The sequence below is a fragment of the Adiantum capillus-veneris genome, chromosome 29 (assembly GCF_014529385.1).
Source record: "Adiantum capillus-veneris isolate H3 chromosome 29, ASM1452938v2, whole genome shotgun sequence".
In the NCBI taxonomy this organism is placed as follows: domain Eukaryota; kingdom Viridiplantae; phylum Streptophyta; class Polypodiopsida; order Polypodiales; family Pteridaceae; genus Adiantum; species Adiantum capillus-veneris.
The window spans coordinates 84,173,949-84,195,273 of record NC_140959.1 but is presented as its reverse complement, the minus strand read 5'-3'; positions in this window follow the sequence as shown (position 1 = coordinate 84,195,273).

The window sequence follows — 21,325 nt, the reverse complement described above, 5'->3', positions numbered from 1 at the left end:
TCTAGAAATTTGTTTCTGCCCAACATTGAAGGTGGGTCATTGTTTTAGGTACTATGGTTTGACTGGAATTGAAATTTTGTGGAGTTTCTTTGCCTCGGGCCATGGAAAAGGGGAGCATGATGGGGTAGGGGTAGTTGTTAAGAGGCGTTTAACACATGAGCAGTTAAAGCCTGATGCATGGCACATGAAGTGTGCCAAGGATGTTGTTGGATTCTTGAAGCATAAATTTAATGTTGAAAGTGGTCACACAGGGGTGAATCAGATTTTTTGGGAGGTCCAAGCAACTGAGGTGCCAAGGGAGAAGAAGTGGAATTGCAAGCGATTTGAAGGCTCACGATCAATACACTGTGTCAATGGATACTCCAAGAGTGACAAGAGTGCACTCCATTGCAAAATTCTCTCTTGTTTTTGTGAATTTTGTATGTCCCAATGTTGGAGGCGATGCTTGAACGACACACATGTTGAGAACTGGGAGTATCTAACCCTTGAGGCATTGGATGGTGATAATGCAGAAAGTGAAGATTTCAGCGAGATGACAAAGGATTAGATCTGCCGATGTATGGTGGGCACCATGACACAATTAGTGATGCTCTATGCATCGGTGATACCTTTGCCACCAATGCCAATGAAGATGGAGCTTACTTCTACCTTTTGAGGTGCTTAGAGGAGAAATACAAAACAACAAGAGCCTTGAGTGATTCCTGGGGAAACATACTTTCTGCAGGGAGCTATTTGAATGAGGGGTACTATTACGAGCTAGTGGAAGGTGCCGAGCATATCTATTACATGCCTGCTAGTCAACCAAAAGTGCTTCTGGCATCACACTTGGTTAGATCGATTAAGATACCCTTAAGATACCCTTGGAACCCTTAGAAGGAGAGCCACATAAGTTCAAACTTGCTGCAGAGTGATATAGGTTGCTGCGCACGTAACTTGTAGAAGTACCAGTAATTAGCTTCAAAGTACCATGCAGCTATTTCACACGTGGTTTTTGTAGGAGCCTATCATAGGTTTCAAAACCTCTTGCAGGCCATTCCAAACAAGCACTTGTAAATGTTTTTGTCTACTTGAGTATCAAAAATAGCATTTCAATTTTGGAACACAAAGTACCAGTCTGCCAGCCTAAAGTACCTTATAGGTAGTTCACAAGCACTTTTGTTAAAATATGTAGGAAACAAGCACTTCTAAAAGTTTGTCTACCGGCCCAAAGTACCTTTAAGGTAGTCCTCAGGTGGTTTCTATATGTCAAGATATGTAGGTAACAAGCACTTGTAAAAATTTTTGTATGCAATCCCAAAGTACCTTATTGGTACTTTACAGGTCTGCCAGCCGAAAGTACCTTACAGGTAGTTCACAGGCAAAAACTGTCTTAAACTATGTAGGAAACAAGGACTTGTAACAGTTTTTGTATGCCCAAAGTACCTTAGAGGTGGTCCTCAGGTGGTTTTTGTACATAACAATCTGTTAAGTTTTGTATGCCAGCCCAAAGTACCTTACAGGTGGTCCACATGTGGTTTCTATAGGAAAACGTCTTAAACTGGGAAACAATAATAGAACAAAAAAAATAACACTTTAATGCTAGGACACTTCAACAGTCTTATACTTGAATCAGAAAAATAACACTTCAATACTGGGACACAAAGACAATGCATCCAACCAAAAGGAATATATTACATCTTCACCAATTTGACATCAAGTCATCACATGAGTTATAATGGCAATCAAAATGAAGCCAAAAAATTGGTTTGCACATGGAAAGTAGTGTATACATATGCAAGGTTCTGCCACAGGTTTAGTTTAGTTACAAAAGGTACACAAAGGATCTGTCACCTCTGTGGGCATGAGCTACGACCCACATAAGTACGCATCATACGATGTCTTTTCAAACCTTTTTTCACTTGCTGTGTCAGGACACCGGCAAGGCCGGACTAGACAAGGGCAAGGCCGGGCTAGGCAGTGTGGAACGGGAGTCCAACTAGGGCAAAGGGCCAGGGGCCATGCTATATAGTGGGTGGCTGGGTGGTGGACTCCTAGGTTCTAGTTCCCCTTGTCTAACATGCTGTGAATACATACTTGTCATCATTAGTAGGTTTTGATTTGTTGAATTTGTCTGCCAAGGCACGACGATCTGTAGCATGCTGCCACCCTTCCAACTAGGCCTTTAGATCTTTTGACTAGTATTGGCTGGAGCGGTGCTCAATACCAGGCACTATGATGTAAGTACCACAGGGATTATAATGACATCTATAGGAACTGTTGTCAATTAAAAGGACATTGTGTGTATCATACCGCTGCACCTTCGCCAAAAATTTCTGCAATACCTTGAAAAATGCTGGTCTTCCACCACCAAAATAGTAACTGCCCACATCACATAACTATTGTCCATCCAGTGATATAGCTGTGAACCTGGGGAAAACATCTTTGAATTCTTGACCCCACTCTGCTGAGCATTGCACTGCTCCATATGTAGACATTTTCCCATGTCACAACCCATGTAATAAAATCATGTGCATCTTTTGGAACAAACAGGTGCCTGCCATCCGCTTAAGATCTAATATGAGGGCTGATCGGGTTGGATCATCATATGGCAAGGAGGAGATAGTTAGGGGAATGTACTTTGGGGGATCTCTGATGATGATGATTTCCTTACGGGCTGCTTGAGGGTCCCCTTTTCCTTTGGATGCTCTGTTAAAGACAGCATTCAACATTGAAAAATAAACATGAGGCAATATTTGACATAAAAGCGACAAAAACATAGAGGCTGACAAAAACATAGACACTGCACTTATGAACGTGTTGAGCATGCTGCTTTGAACGTGTGGACTCCGAAGGTATATTCTTTTTGGAAGGTCCACCTATGTCATAAAAAAACACATTAGCCCCATGCAGACATTGCCTAGAAGTTGACAAGTCCAATACCATTACCACTTACCACTTGTGCTTCTTTGACACCTTCACCATGTCACTCAGAAAGATGGGAGAATCTAGATTCTTATCACCAGCTACCATGCACTGCACTGCATCCACTCCCTCTTGCGCTATTGCCTCCGCATCATCAATCGTTGTATCTTCCTTTGGACTGCTTTCGCTTGGTTGTGGCTCAACTGCTGTTGTCCTTACAGGGGGGTCTACCTTCACAGCTGCAGTGCCCTCACTAGAGTCCACACTATGGGCTTCGGGAGTAGCTTGTAGCACAACCTTTGGCAGGTCATCTTGTATCGGTGCCACACAAGGAATATGGCCATAACCTGCAAGCACATCAGTGAAGTTCAGGTTTGTGCAATCAACAGATACTTGAAGGAAACCTGAACAGTTCTTGGATTTATATGAGATTTGGAGCAATGGCAACCAACCTATATATAGGAGCATTGATTTAAGTGAATCTGGAATACTACTCTTGCAAGAGGTGTCCGCACATACCGTCTCTGATCCAAGCCAGCTAGCAAAACACAGAGCATGGTATGCATGACCACATGCTAGCATGTACACACAAACCACATGTGAAGCCATAAATGCAAGACCACATGCGGCACATAGTCCTAGTACAGAGACTGTAGCCTGCAAGTGGCTCAAGCGTTGGCTAGCTGTTGGAAGCAGTAACATTGTGTCACCAGCCTTCACCTGGTCCAACATGCTCACAAAAGTTGATTTGTTGCACGCACGTACTCGCTGATGCTTCCAAGTCAGTCACTTCTTTCTGCATGACAAATGAAGAACAAAACACCCATAGGGATTAGATCTGAGAAGCACCATTATAGCCCAAAGTACCTTGACAAGTACCTTCAACAGAAAAAAATACCATAAATAAGTACTTTGGACACTCCAAAAAACCACCAAGGCAATGAAAAATACCATGGCAGGTAGAAAAGTACCTTGGACACTATCACCATAACAAAAAACTGCCATTCCATTAAAAACATCAAGGCAAAATCTATTACCATAACATGAAAGATTGTCATGATAAAAAAGCCACCATGACCAAAAACAAAGTACAATGATAGGTACCTTGGGCACTACACACTAATCGGCAATGACCCTACAACCACCTTGGTAGAAAAAACTACCTTTACAAGTACCTTGGGCACAACCACCATAGCAAACAAACTTCCTTAAAGAAACAATCAACCATAGCAAAAAAACCCATGAAAAAGTCCCTTGGGCACTGCCACCATAAGAGAGGTGCTTTCCAAAAAACCTCTAAGGTAATGACATATACCATGGAAAGTAGAAAAGTACCTTGGGCACTACAACCATAGCAAAAGAAAAGTACCATAGCAAGAAATACTGCCATGAGAAAAACACCATTATGATAAAAAGAAGTACCATGACAGGCATTTTGGCCATTACATGATACCTAGAAAAATAGCCATGACCCCTGCACCTGTCATGGTAGAAAAAACTACCATGACAAGTACCACAATAATAGACAAACTTCCATGGAAGAAACAAACACCCATAGAAAAAAAAAACCACCATGGAAAAGTACTTGGTCAATGTCACCATGTTAAAAGAAACTACCATGCCAAGTACCTTGGGCACTATTACCATGATAGAACTAAACATGAGTGCAAAACCAAAGTATAAAAAAAGAAAAAACTACCATATAAAGAACCTTGGATTCTACCACCTAATAGAAAAATAGCCATGTCACAAAAGAACCCCACAATAGAAAAAACTACCTTGTTAAGTAGGTTGGGCACTTAGCACCATAACAAAAATAACTGGCATGACAAAAACAACCACCTAAATAGAAGAGAGTACCATGTCAAGTACCTAGGGCATTACCACATAAACAGAAATAACTGGCATGACAAAAACAACCACCTAAATAGAAGAGAGTACCATGTCAAGTACCTAGTGCATTACCACATAAACAAAAATCCTGCCTTAATTGGTCAACACATACCTGGAGACGATCCACCTCATCTCTTATGTTCGAGCTGCTTGCATCGGCCCCAAAAGCTATGAGTGCACTAGTTAGAGCGTCCGTCTTGCCTTCAATCATCAAATAATCAAGGTCAGTATCGACAGCTCTCTTCATGCTGGGCCGCAATATCTGGAGCTCCTGCAATTGCCCCTGAAGCACTGCTTCGGCTGAAGACGTCCCTTGTATCTTCCACATATTTTGGCTCCTGCCTTGTAGCTCTACTCTCACATTATCCAATGTTGTGTTCAAAACCTTTAATGCATCCCTTTTTGATAGAAAAAAGAGCTACTAGCATAATCATGGTGTCACATTGATGGCAAAATGTGATATATATTATGAGTTACATTGTAGTCCAGAATGGAGATGCCGTGACAAAAATAGTCTGGATTTCATGGCTTAAAGCATGGCTTACCTACACTAGTTGGAGCAAATTTTGGAATTTTTTACTCAAACTTAATATAGAGAAGTTGATCTGTTTGGCTGAGTACTTTTTTGTCTAAGCCAAGCAACTAACCAATTGTTTAAAAACATAGAAAGAGGTGTTTTTGAGGGATTTAAGTAAAGCACATAACAAAAATTACTATGTTTTGACTAATGGTTCTAAATATGGAAGTACAAAAGAGATATACTGTAATGGAAATGGCCTTGAACTTTGAAAGTAGCAAAATTAGGAAATTAGGTGAAACACTTTTGAGAGATTACTTTGTGAGCATAGTGGGTGAACTTAATTGATGGTAGAAACATAAACATGGTACTTAGTTAACTTGGCATGAATAATACTTTTGCAAGAGAGAGAGTTTAGAGAACATGACAATAGTTGAGGACCGGATTCATATGGAACTAGTCCCCCTCCAATAGGCATTTGTATTATAGTTTCTCCCATCAAGAGAGACTTGGTACAATACAATCTTTGTGTTCCTTGTGACCTAGGCGATGCAATGAATATGGAAAGCTTCATGCATCACAAGCATAACATAAACTTTATAGAAAGCATTAACTATCCCAAGCATCAATCCCAAGGCCTCAAACACCTTCAAAGGTGGAGAGACCTAGAGGGGAATGAGGATAGGGAAGAGGAAGAAAAAACATTCCATAGGAAAAAGAAATAATTCCTCAATTATCATCACTCTTCTTGCTAGCATACATATTAGCATAGTAATGAAGATGGAGAAGATGGAAAGCTTAATCATTGAAGCATTGCTCTTGGTTGGATTTGCATTCCATAGCCAAGAGTGTTGGTGTAGGCTCTCACTTCTCACAAGCTTGGAGAAGGAGGTGAAGTTCCTCAACTTTCACCAAGTGAGAATGCCTCCACAAAATGAGTGTGTGTGGTGTATATCCCCTTAGCACCCCCCTTGCTTGTGTGGGGCGAGTTGCAACTTTCCTACATGCTGCAAGCTCATTGGACCATGCAGTCAAGTACATGGGTAATCTTTTGACAAGTGTCATCCTTACCCCTTAGAGAGAGAGAGAGCTTGAAAATATTTAGATATTTTTTGGATGGAACTAGAAGCCCATTGGACCCTCTTTAGACCAACCAATAGCATTCAAGCACACCATGTGATTAAGCTTAGTGAGAGTCTAACATGTGTCCCATGTGCCCTTTTAGAAAAGGGGTGTCCTTTGGGTGAGTGGAAGGTTAGGTCAAAGATTCCCCTAACCTTGGGACTTTCATGCATAGGAAGCAACTTTCTCATTTAGTTTGTAGGGTCTCTTTTTGACTCAAGCACCTTACCCCCCATGCATAGGAAGCTTCTCAAGCAACTTCCTCATTAAGTTTGTAGGGTCTCTTTTTTACTCAAGCACCTTACCCCCCATGCATAGGAAGCTTCTCAAGCACCTTCCTCATTAAGTATGACAAGTATCTCAAGTACCTTAGTCATCAAGCATGACAAGCACCTTAGGTGGAGTTCCCACCTCAAGCTCGGCCCTAGCTTGCCTAAGGTCAAAGGCAAGTTTAGGTCGGGTTCCCAGCTCAAGCTCAACCCTAGCTTTTTGCCTAAGGTCAAAGGCAAGTTTAGGTCGGGTTCCTACCTCAAGCTCAACCCTAGCTTGCATAAGGTCAAAGGACTTTTAACACTAACCATTGGAGGTCTTTAATGAAGCTAACCCTAAGGTCTTTTAAGCTCCATTAGTTAACCTTGCTCTTTGACATACCATCTCTCATTTGGGCCCCTTTACCATTGGCCCTGTGTTGAGATAGATCCGTAAGCACATGTCTATATTCTAACCCTTGTTCTCGTTTATTTTCCCACATTAAATGATCAGTTTAATATGAAAAAATCATTTGGGTTGGTTAGATATTAGATTTAAGGACATTACCTCTCTCTTGAAATCATAGTCGTCCTCGACTATGATGTAAAAGAGATAAAGCCATAGTCATTGGTCAATTTGTCTTAGCAGGTAGAGGATCCCCCTTTTACCCTATGACATCATTCCAAGATGGATGACTAATCCATTTGGTGCTTGGGAGACATAGCTGCCGCAAGCATGTCTGCTCTTTAGTCCATTTCATCTTCCCAAGTAGAGTGACAAATTCTACATGGTGTTTGAGAGACGTCGTCATCCCAAACATGATTCTTAGTATGCATACTACTTCAATTTGTGCACAATAAAGAGAGAATTAGTCTTATAAGACAAAAACATTGATCATTTAAAAGAAACATGTACATTTGCTTACTCTAATGTAGCATTGTAAGCATTGACAAGGTTCATACTATCCTTAACCTGGATTCCTTCCATCCATCTAACATCTTCAAAAGGGTAATTTTTGAACTTAATAAGATACTGTCGGATAATCTTACCATGCCATAGTACCTTGTCTTCATGCTGAAGGATAGCTTCAGGTTGTAGTACCTCTTCTTGATCTTTGATTTCGGGAGGGTCTTCAATAATTGGTTCATTTGGAGGCTCTCCTTTGTAGGGCTTGAGTAGGCTCACATGAAAAGCATGATGTATGAGCCAATGGTTAGGCAACTTGAGTTAATAATCCATCTCATAGATTGGCTTCAAAATTTGAAAAGGACCATAGTATCATTTTGCTAGTTTAGCATAATACTTTTGATGGACCGTAGGGATTTTGCCCATCGTTTGCCTCAATCGAGCCTTAGGAAACTTAAGTAAGACCCAACCATTTTCTTTGAATGTTAAGGCCCTTCTGTGCTTGTTAGCAACAGCTTTTTGCCTTAGTTCGGAGATGGATATAGCCTCTTTAATCTTTTGAAAGGATGCTTGCAGGTCACGGCTATACTCATCGGCAACGAAGATCTTCCCATGTACTGTAAGTAGCAAGGGACTTTTAGGTCTTCCCTCTATGATTTCAAAAGGCGCTTTTCCCGTAAAAGTATGGATAGTATTATTATACGCATACTCTACAAGAGGTAAGTATTTTTCCCATTGTGAACATTGATCTACTTCTGTAAATAGGTCTTTAGTAGATCAAGAATCGTAAGATTGGCTATCTTACTTTGGCCATCCATTTGGGGGTAATAGGCCAAAGAGAAATTCAATCTTGTACCTAGATTTTTGAAGAGACCTTTCCAAAAATTATTGGTCATTCTAGGATCTCTATCTGACACGATGGATGTTGGAAATCCATGGTGTTTGAAAATTTGGGATATGAAGAGAGTTTCCATTTGGTGTGTCCTCAAAGAGTAGGTTGAATGCCTCTATGCCCAGCATAGGGAGGAGCATGGGATTCATACATGACTTTCTCACGAAGGGAGTGGGTAACACATAGCCTATTTCCGTGGAGAAAATAACCATCCTGCAAGATAAATGGTTCCTCTTTCTTCCCCAAAGCAAGGTCTGACATTATGTCTTTAAAGTCAGGGTCAATAGCATACTCATCTATCATAGAAGATAGATCATTGTGAGTTGCTATTGACACAGCATTAACTTTTGGTCGTCGTGAAAGTGCATCAGCCACTTGATTGTGCTTACCAACAATGTGAGCAATGTGGAAATTAAATTGCAAAACAAAATTTGCCCACCTCATTTGTTTGTCGGAAAGCTTTGTTTGTGTCATGAAGTACTTGAGACTTTGATGGTCTGTTTGTAAAATGAATGGAGTGCCCAATAGATAACGCTTCCAGCATTAACTTTTGGTCGTCGTGAAAGTGCATCAGCCACTTGATTGTGCTTACTAGCAATGTGAGCAATGTGGAAATTAAATTGCAAAACAAAATTTTCCCACCTCATTTGTTTGTTGGAAAGCTTTGTTTGCGTCATGAAGTACTTGAGACTTTGATGGTCTGTTTGTAAAATGAATGGAGTGCCCAATAGATAATGCTTCCATGTGTCTAGGTCATGTAGTATTAATAGCTAACAACTCTTTCTCATAAATGCCTAAGACCTGTTCATCTGTGTTGAGCCTTCGGCTCTTATATGCCATGGCATGTCCTTCTTGAAGCAAGACTGCTCCAAGGAAAACACCACAAGCATCACATTGGACCTCAAATGGCTTTGAGAGTTCCGGAAGCATTAGGAATGGTTGGGAGGTAAGCTTCTCTTTAAGCTTGTCAAAAGCACTTTTCTCCTTAGCAGTCCATGAATACTAACGTTTTTCTTTGTTAAGTCATGTAATGGTCCTGCTATTTGAGATAATTTTTCTATGAAGCATCTATAGTATGCACACATACTAATAAAGCTTCTTAGCTCATGTAGATTCCTTGGATTAGGCCATGCTTTTATTACCTCCAACTTTGATGGATCCATACGGAAACCATCTTGAGAGATAATATGACCTAACTTTTGAATCTCTTGAAGGAAAATTTCACTTTTCTTTTGATTGAGAAAAAGCTTATTCTCCCTTAATGCTTGAAAAATCACTTGGAGATGTTTCTTGTGTTCCTCCAAGGAATTGGAGTAGATGATGATACCATCAAAGAACACTCCAGTGAATTTGCGATAGGATCTAAAAATTTTCTCCATCAATCGATTGAATGTAGCTGGTGCATTAATCAAGCCAAAAGGCATGACTAGATATTCATAAAGGCCAAAAGTTGTACGAAACGCGGTCTTTAGGTTTTCTTCATTCACTATCCTTATTTGATGGTAGCCACTTTTAAGGGCAATCCTAATGAAGTAGGTAGGGCCTTGTAGCTTATCAAATAGATCTTCTACCCGAGATACGAGAAATTCATTTTTGATAGTGATATGGTTTAGTGCACGATAGTCTACACACATGCGGTATGTATCATCTTTCTTTTGCACTAAAAGGACTAGAGAACAAAAGGGAGAGGAGCTACGCCTCACCATCCCTTTGTCTACCAATTCTTGTACTTGCCTCATGATCTCCTCTTGTTGAACTTGTGAAACTTGATAGGGAGGTTTGTTAGGCGATGAGCTTCCTCATAGGAGCTCAATTCGATGGGCATCATTCCCTCGTTTTGGAGGTAAGTCCATAGGGATATCATCGATGAACACATCTTGGAATCCTTTTAGAAAGTTATACAAGTCTAATTCTTCTTGATTCCTACCATTCACCTTTGATGAATCATTAGGACCTTTTAGGGATTCTTTGACAAAAATCATGTATGCAGAAATTGAGCTTTTCATTGATTTATCAAGGGCGAGAGGATTTACAAGTGGTATAGTACGACCAGATTCATTAGCATCCATATACATATTCTTTCCCTTGTAGGTGAAGTAGATTCTCCTTTCAAGGAACTTCATGTTGGCAGCCATGCGGTTGAACCATGGTATCCCTAGGATAGCATCCTCATGTTGGAGAGGAGAGATAAATAAGTTTTCTTTGTCGACATAGCTTTGGACATGAAGCCTCAACTTCCCAATCAAGGGAGTAACGAAGGCTTGTTGTCCCTTGAAAGCGGCATCGGCAGTTACAGCATCTCCCATCTCAAAATCTTGAATGCCCAACTTGGTGGCCAACTCCATTAATATGAAGTTGTGAGTAGAACCAGGGTCAAACAAGATGAAGGCATCATTCTCCCTTACCTTTCCCCAAGCATAGGAGAGAGGTGATCCTTTACAATGAGCATTCTCTTTTGGATCTTAGATAGTGGAAGCTCTAGGAGTCTCATGGCGAGCATTTCTTTTGGGGCAAGAACGATAACCATGTCCTTACTCCCCACACTTAAAACATTTGTGGTCCTTGCAAAAAGTTTCCAGCTCTTCAGGAGAGAGTTTATTCTTACCTTTGTAAACTCCTTTCTCCTTGGACCGATTGTTGTTGTTGTTGTTGGAATGGCCTTGGGAAAAATTTTGGGCATCAATTTTCCCCTTTGCATCACTTTTGTCTTTATTTTCCATGGGCTTGACATTCCGTCTAACCCTTTGTTGGAAATTGATGCGTGAAGCAACCATGGCATGCTGGATTACTTTGCTGATAGAACAAGGCCATTGAGAGTTGACATACTTGGCCATCTCTTCAGGTAATCCTGCACAGAATTGTTGCTTTTGCTCAGCAAAGTCTATCTTTTGAAAGATAGTAGCCTTGAGATGTAAATCCCAAACTTTTTCACATATTTGCGGATAGTCTCATGAGAGAGAAGCCTCAAACTCCGCCATTCGGTGAGCACTTTGTCCTTTGAATCACTTGTAAGGATTTGCTTCATGATGGAAACTCGTAGAGTTTTCCATGTCCTTGGGGCTTCACCATTGCCACAAAGGCTAGCCCACCATTGACGAGCCAATTTTTGGAAGTGCATAGCTACATGGCGTAGCTTGGGGAGGACTCCATGAAGCCCTCGTCTCCAAAGGCCGCATCAAATTGTTGGATGAAGGCCAATACTTTGTCGGTAGCACCAAAGGTGCCATCATAGGTGAGAAAAGAGATATTGTTTCCTCCCTCTTTGAATTTCTTGAGCTTTTGTGACCTTCGCTATGTAGGGTAAGATTTGCGATGTCCTCCCCTCTTATATTCTCTAGGAGAATAGCCATAGATTTCATCGGTAGAGGAGGAAGGTGAAGAAGAAGGATAAGAGGGTGACCTCTTTCTTGCCCTTTTCTTCCTTGGTTTCCTGTGTTCCCTTTTGGAATGACGAGGAGAAGGACTATGGATTAACCGTTTCCTCTTGGGAGGAGTTGGTGATCGTTTACTCCGCCTTCTTTGTGGTGCCACATCTTCAAAGGAATTTATGGATTCATTGCTTTCTTGATCTTTGGATTCCTCCTCTCGTATGGGAGAGAGTCTTCTTTTGGGGGTCTCATCAAGAGGCCTCGTAAGCTCTCTCTCCTCTTGGAGAGGAAAGGAAATCCCATAAGCACAAAGTTGTTGAGTAACTTTGGCTTGCAAAATGGGGCTGCATGGGGGTATCATCATTGGCATCTTCATGTGCAAAATCAAAGTTATCAATATTCATTCTGCTCTCTTGGTTATTGTCAGCCATGCTAATCAAACTTATGTGTTTACTTAGTGTATGCTTTGGCAATTCAAAACCTTAGTTGCTACTCCTCTTAGCCTTTAAAAGTAGGCACTTAAGTATCTACACCCACGGCTCGAATTGGTTAATTATAGACAGTAGTGGAGTGAGTCTAACATAGCGAAGTTGCCGAGGGATAGCTCCTTTTGGACTTCTTATGGATCAATAATGGTAAAGCCGTAGGCAAGTTTAAAAAGACTCCATTATTAAGACCAAAGCTCCCGAAGTGTGCACCATATTCCACATAGTGGGCTCAACAAAACCGATAATAGATCCCAAACCCACTTACCCTAATATAATTAACAAAAACAACCGTTCATAGGCTACTTAAGGAACTCTCTTCGTAAGCAAGAAAAGAGAAACTAAATGCTCTGATACCAATGTAATGGAAATGGCCTATGAACTTTGAAAGTAGCGGAATTAGAAAATTAGGTGAAGCACTTTTGAGAGATTACTTTGTGAGCATAGCGGGTGAACTTAATTGATGGTAGCAACATAAACATGGTACTTAGTTAACTTGGTATGAACAGTAATTTTGCAAGAGAGAGAGTTTAGAGAAGATGACAAAAGTTGATGACCGGATTCATATGGAGGCGGTCCCCCCTTCAATAGGCATTTGTATTATAGTTTCTCCCATCAAGAGAGACTTGGTACATTACAATATTTGTGTTCCTTATGACCTAGGTGATGCAATGAAGATCGAAAGCTTCATGCATCACAAGCATAACATAAAATTTGTAGAAAGCATTAACTATCCCAAGCCTCAGTCCCAAGGCCTCAAACACCTTCGAAGGTGGCGAGAGCTAGCGGGGAACGAGGATAGGGAAGAGGAAGAAGAAACATTCCATAGGAGAAAGAAATAATTCCTCACTTATCATCACTCTTCTTGCTAGCATACATAATAGCATAGTAATGAAGATGGAGAACATGGCAAGATTAAGCGTTGAACCATGGATCTTGGTTGGATTTGCATTCCATAGCCAAGAGTGTTGGTGTGGGCTCTCACTTCTCACAAGCTTGGAGAAGGAGGTGGAGTTCCTCAACTTTCACCAAGTGAGAATGCCTCCACAAAATGAGTGTGTGTGTGGTGTATATCCCCCTAGCACCCCCCTTGCTTGCTTGAGGCGTGCTACAACTTTTTCACATGCTGCAATCTCATTGGACCCCTCTCCCCCTAGCCAATCACATGAAGCATGCAGTCAAGTACATGGGTAGTCTTTTGACAAGTGTCCTCCTTACCCGTTAGAGAGAGAGAGAGCTTTAAAATATCTAGATATTTGTTGGATGGAACTAGAAGCTCATTCGACGCCTCTTTAGCCAACCAATAGCATTCAAGCACACCATGTGGTTAAGCTTAGTGAGAGTCTGACATATGTCCCATGTGCCCTTTTAGAAAAGGGGTGCCCTTTGGGTGAGTGGAAGGTTAGGTCAAAGATTCCCCTAACCTTGGGACTTTCATGCATAGGAAGCTTCTCAAGCAACTTCCTCATTTAGTTTGTAGGGTCTCTTTTTGACTCAAGCACCTTACCCCCCATGCATAGGAAGCTTCTCAAGCAACTTCCTAGTAAGTACTTAAAACTTAATGAATATTTGACCAAATTTCAAAATGGTGGGGGAGGTGGTGGACTTGAGGACATATACACAAAAGTTCCTTGGATCAAGTTCGTGGCTTAGACCACACAGGTCATGGTAGATTCTGGTAATCTCACCTTAACTTATGTATACGATATGAAATATTCATGGAAATATAGTTTTAATATGTTAAAAACATGATAAGACTCATATTTTGATTTCAAAGGACCCAAAAAAATTATTTTTGAAAAAATAGAAGTTTATGCAATAGTTGCAGTTTATTGCTGAGCTTAAATGAGTATTGAATTCCATCAATCTTTATTGACATTTTGTAGAAGCTTCACATTTGTACTAAATACCTAAAAATGGTATTTTTTTAAAAAAATCGAGCCAACTTAAGAAATACCTGACCTATATTCATGACTTAGTGAAAATTCTTGCAATTTAACTAGATATTCCATTGAAGATGAACATGTGAATGCATTGAATATGGACCTTGATTTACCCTTGTAATTTTTATTTTAGAATCACATTTGTAAGACCCCCATAATGAGGAGAAGCCATCGTACATGAGAAAAATCACTCACCGGAAAACTCAATAACTCGTCAAAAAACAAAAAACGTTCACCGGAATATTCCCATTTGTAAGTATATATTTTCTAGATTGTGGTTGAAAGAACAACAATTTCCATGCGAGGTCATGTTCCTGGGGTAGATTACGGCCAAACCACGCCTATTTTGCATCAAAGAACCCGTCCGGGTGGGTTTTCGAGCCCAAGGGCCTCGGATCTAGACCCGTGCACCACGGCGCGAAAATGGCATGTTTGACCTGGAAGAACCTGGCCTGGTGGGTTTTCGAGACCCGAGGGGCCCGAATCTAGCCCTGTGCACCACGACACGCAAAGTGAGTAGATGAAAGTATGGAACCTCCTCCATCATCTCTCTTATCTAGTACTTAAGTCATGTTGTCCGTCAGGTTAGAGTCATGTAGGAGTGCAAGCTTCATTGAGGCCTCTTCATGCTCACTTATATCTTCAACCTCCCTATCTCTCTTCATTCTCTTTCCTTTGTTCTTATTTCTCTCTGTGTCCTCAAGCACTAGCAAAGCTAGGTCCATGTCCCAATTAGGAAATTGGATACCTATACACCTCATGTCCAAGTCGATGAGGCCATTGTGATCATCTACCTTGCAATCCCTCTTAGAAATCCATTTGACAAATTTCAACATGCAATATAAAAAATTCTTGTGAAATTTGTACATATGCTTTCAAAAATTAATCGATAATTATATGTTGTAAGCCCTTTAAAATGATTCATATTCACACATGTGTGCCTCCATGTAGTACTAATTAGAATTCACTTAGTTACTAAAAATTGAGTTTAAAAATATTTTTTTGTGGAGAAGATAAATAGAGAACTAAACTTGTGTACTTGCACAATAATACAACTCTTGGATGTCATTCTCTAAGACTTAATTACTTTTAAAGTTGAAACACCTAGAACTAGAAAAATTCATGAAATACCAAAATAATCACACGTAAATTGAATTAAAGATTAAAAGAGCTTAAATAAAGCTTTACAAATAGTTATGCGCAGAGTTGGGATGTAATACAAGTTTTCATTAAGATAATGCCCTATGGTTGAGCTTGTACAATGATACATCATGGTAATGAGATGTCCTTACAAGTACAACCCTTATCTTCTCCTGACCTTACAATTTTTATATTCACACCAAAGGAATACTATTCAAGGACTGAGGTACTTGCAAAAATTGTAAAGATGTCAGTCATCATTGACACAACTATTGGGCACAATATCAGTATGGGGGAATATTTTAAGGTCCACAAGATCTTCAAAAAAAATATTGGAGTCGAGCGCCTTCCATATGGAAATTTTGTTGACAAGCCTTCATTTATAGATTAGTATCTGCGTACAAGTTTTTGCCAATAATAGAGCATTCGATGTGGTATAAGCATGGCCATATAAGAATATCCTTTGTGAGGGAATCTCTCAACGTAAACACTCTACATATAAAAACTTGCCAATGTCCGCATGGATAGATTCAAAGCCAGGCGCCTGCAAAAGATTCCATCGGCTCCCACTCTACAAAGTTAGATGGAAAATATATGAAGGAAAAACACACCAAATTATGCATATATTGAAGCAACCTAAGAGGTAAAAGCATAAATGGTACAATCCAAAACATTTAAACAGAAGCAGAACATGTACACTTTTCAAGAAACCTAGGTTGAGGCAAAGACATGTCAAGCACCAACAAAGAAGCTATATACACATGTTGTACCTTTGTAGATGTTTGGCATTTTGAGTTTGCTTAAAACCCACAATCTTTCCCTTCCAATGGTGTGTTTGAGAAGCCATATATTTGCTTTACACCTTGTGTAAACTCCATGAACTTGGCTGCATTTTCACCCACATAAATCATTTGTAGTCATGATAGCAAGTGAAGAACCGCTATTGTCTTGCATATTGCTGCAACTTATTGAGTTAATAAAACTCCCACATTGATGAGCACCTAAAGAATCCATGAAAGAAATGTAACACACGCTGTGACAAAAATGAAGATTAGTTTATATACACAATTTTTATTAGTGCAAGGTAACAAGAAATGCTAAGATATATACAAAGACAGACAATGACACTGCCACAAATCTTTACAAGAAAGATGGAAACAGAAACCAATATGGTGAGTGAGCAAAGATACAAGAACATTGAAAATACAAATGAAGCTCACTATTCTTACCAACACATATGCTGAAGAAGCCTAACAATCTTACCCAACAATGCTCCTATGCAAAATCTCCAAAAGATGTGGATGAGTGAGGGGAGATCATTTCGGATCTATAAGAGGAACAAGGACCGAGGAAGGTGTCGATGAAGATACTCAAGAAGCAGCTACTACTTCAAATCTATACTTTCATGTCGAGGTTTGAAGGTGAGATTGAGTGATTAACCCCACCTTCATACCTAGATGAGGAAGAAGGATCAAAGAAGGTGTCCATGAGGATACTACAAAAGCAGTTTTGTTGCATATCTGTAGCTTTCCATAGAGGTTTGAAGGTGAGGCTAAGTGATCAATGGAGAAGGGAGGTGTTGATGAAGATATCATAGAAGTATCCAATGTTGTAGATCTACAGCTTTCTGTAGAGGTGTGAAGGTGAGGATGAGTGATCAATGGAGAAGGGAGGTTTCAAACCTCTGCTCTGCAAAAGGTATTTGGAGGGAAAAGTGGGCTTGAAGAGGGAAATGCAGGTCTCATAACTAGACGGGAGAGAGAGTAGATGTAGTAGCCTTAGAGAGAGTAAATAGGAGAGAGAGAATGTCAGCACGTTTTTTTGAAAGACCCCCTTTTAGGGAAGAAGGTGGGGGGAGTCAATAGCTTCTAGAGAGATAAAGAGTGGGTTTTTACCCCAACTTTATAAAAAAAGGTTCAAATTTTCTTATTTTATTAGTAAAGAAAAGACCCCTCCACCTCTAAGCCTATAAGTTTGACCACTCACTTTTAGAACCTGCCACACCCCCCATTTCAATCCACATGGCAATCCCCCATTTGCTCATTCCTTAATCTCATTTTAATCCCATGGCAAATAAATGTAGGTCATGAGGGCAACAACTTCCCAGGAGGTCACCCATCCCAGTACTGTTCCTGCGCATATGCGCTTAACTGTGACGTTCCACAAATTGGTCTAGCCATCCAGACCCCAAAACCTTAAGGTGTTAGGGACCTCCGGTCTAACCAATTTATGCAAGCCTCATAGATAGACACCACTTTGTCACCACAAGTTGGGCTTACCCCAACAATCGCCCCCTTAAGCCAAACTTGGGACTTTCCCGTCCCCTTGAGTACCAACGTGTTCCGCCTTTTTCTAGGCTCAGAGGTTGAGAGCTTCAACGTGGCCGGGAGCTAGCTCAGAGGTTGAAGTCAACATCAACAGGTCCTGTTCCACGGACTCAGAGGTTGGACTTTGAACCATGGCTCTGATACCAGTTGTAGGTCATGAGGGCAACAACTTCCCGGGAGGTCACCCATCCCAGTACTGTTCCTGCGCATATGCACTTAACTATGACGTTCCACAAATTGGTCTAGCCATCCAAACCCCAAAACCTTAAGGTGTTAGGGACCTCCGGTCTAACCAATTTATGCAAGCCTCATAGATAGACACCACTTTGTCACCACAAGTTGGGCTTACCCCAACAATAAAGAGGCCCTTTTATACCCCATTCCCTTTCTAATGTCTTGAATAGACAGACAAACTCAAATTTTGCTCAATTTTTCGCATATCCAATGATTGGAATTGCCTAACATTCACATCAATCACATGATTGAGCGTTCACATATCATCAATTTTCTCAATTTCTATGCATGCACACACTCAAAATTAGATGCACACACACTTAAATTTTATGGGAGCATTTTTCGTCTTTGGTGCATTACGCACACAATGATCTTTACACACACACATGAATTCTTGATGAGAATTAAATTTTATCTTATCACACATAATGTTCATTAGTCAAAATTGAACATTAATTTCATCCCAAGTGAATCAAATTAGGTGCAAAGTGTAGGTTAATTGATTTACACACCTAATTTTAGCAAGTGATTAGCACACAATGAACCACATTAATTTCATCCCAAGTGAATCAAATTAAGTGCAAAGTGTAGGTTAATTGATTTACACACCTAATTTTAGCAAGTGATTAGCACACAATGAACCACATTAATCAATCAAGAATTGAAATGAGCAAGTGAGTGCACTTGCATCATAGTCACACTCCAAGTTATTCTTTTGCTCCATGCAAAGATGCATCATTGCACACACAATCAACTTGATTAGAGTGATGATTCCACTTCTTATAAAGGGATTCAACATACATTACACATAAAAGTTTAGTGGTTAGGTTAGCAAAATTAGTCAAATGCTAGTAGAAATTAGTGATTGTTAGTATGAAATTAGTCAAAACTAGTATAAAAATGAAGCAAAAATAGTAATGATTAATATGAAATTAGTGAAATTGGGGGTTTGGGGTATTCATAACTCAAAAATAGCTTCCAATCACTTGCACACACAATCAAATGAAACTAAAATTGAGTTACACACACTCAAAATCGATGAAATGAGTAGTGTAATTGCTCTATTCTAAACATCCTCTTCTCATCGCTAGCTTAGGATTTTGATCCCCGGAAACGGTGCCAAATGTAGGGTGATGTTGTAGCAACGGTTTAATTTAACCCACAAAAAAATATCAATAGGTGGATCGGAAACCTAGCTAGCGCTTGGAGATCAAAATAGAGGATTCAAGGGATCCTTCTAACCATCATAGAGAGAAGCCATGGAAGGGGCTTCCTCTAATCAAACACACAATCCTACTTACTAATCGCTTTGCACATAATCATGTGATTAAAATTAACCTTCATATTAATCACCCTAATCACAAATCCTAATCACACAACTATACAAGCATGCAATTAACATACCCACTTCGCATTAGTGTGGCCATTCCAGTCCAACCCCTCAATGCTACTACGTATGCACACACGCTAATCACACACCTTGTAGAGAGAGAAAGAGAGGGAAGACATAGCCTTCACACACCATGGCCAATAATGAAGACATAGTCTTCACACACCATGGCCAATATTGTGGATATAAGAGACTAATTAGAAAGGGATTAGAGATCGAACATCACACTAATATAATCTTACTTCACATAGTCAAAACAAAGAAGATTAATAAGAAAGAAAGTGCAATAGACTATTAGCAATCAAGAGCTACATGGGCATGGAAAGCCCATGAGCCTCATGACTGTCCATTCTACAAAGAAGAGAGCTCACCCAAGAATGACTTATCTTTTAGCATAGGGCTCTTTTATAAGCATGGACCTCAAGTCACTATGCATTACACTTGAATTAAGCCCTTAGCCTTAGTCTATACAAGTTGGAACTCTTAAATGAGCCTAAGACCTTATACAATGTGAATAGGAAATATTGTGCACATCCATAGCACACCCCTAGCTTGGTGCATAATTTGTGTATCATGGAGTGATGCTTAACCCAAAATGAGTATGGATGGGCTCAACCTAAAGCTCGTGATTGTAGCTATCCAGACAAATAGGCGTGTTTTTCTTTTTTTTTCTGAGACTTCCTTTGAGGATCTTTAAAAAAAAGCAATCGTGGCCTTCAACGGAGTAACATCAACGCAAATACAATCCTAAATATACAATTCAAAGGAGATCCTAAATGTAAAGTTCAAAAGAAATCCTAAATGCAAAGTGAAACCTAATGTGCACACTAATTAACTTCAATAAGCATGAAGGGTAGTGGCTCAAGGAGTAAATTTGAGAACGTGTCCAAGCATGTATAATTGAAATCAATTAGTGGTTCTTAATAGAGAGAGGAGGATCATAGATAAGTGATTAATAGGCATTAACCACTATGCAATCTCTAATACCACATGTTTCTAGCTAGATTATGGTGGATAAATGAGTGAAGCATTCATGGTGTTTGTATGTGTAATAAAGTGATAGCAGCACAATGTAGACTTGAAAATGCTTGGTAATAGAAACTTAGAAAGAGTGAATACAAGGCTGAACTTATAGGCTTATTGGGCAGTGATACATCATCTAGTAGTTCACTATCCTAGGTGTAAAATATCACATGGAGTTGTATGGAAAGCCACATGGGTTTATGCCATATGGGTATACAGTAGACTAGGGGATTTTCCCATAGGTTCTTGTCATAAGAGAGGAACCGGTACCTATGACTAGGGTTACCCAAAAACTTTGTGCACTTGAGGCAATCTATAGCATCCTTTGAGTGTGATCTATCTACTTCTATACTTGAACTTGATTTAAATGTGCTAAATGTGCATTACAAGCAAAAACAAAATGTAGACAACCATACTCAGAGTTACACAATACTACAAGAAACTTATTCCAAATGGAAGAGCTTTCAACTGCAAAAGTGCAATTATGCTCAAAATTGCCCCAACTACCAACTCTACATCTCAAAATGAATGAGGATAGAATTGGAACAATTGGGCCCAATACGATAGGAAGTTTTATATAACCGCTAGCTTGGGTGCTAACACCCTTACTTTGTGCAATTGATTGAAGGTATGACATTTGGATCCCTCACATAATTTGGTTTGAACATGGCAGTCTTTTGTTTATGGATCTCATTATTAGGAGGCCTCATGATCTCATCACTTTTTTAATTTGGTTGATTCATGCTCAATTGTAGGTTTATGTGTCTAGTGCCTTTAGCCTAAGGAAAACTTAGTTGCTTTTTTGTTCATTGATTACTACAAAATCTATAATAATTAATAAAAGAAAAGGATTTTTCGTCCAAAATATTGCATTTCGAAGGAGCCACGATGGAAGTGCCTACATTGGTGGCTATACCGTGCTACATCATTTGTTG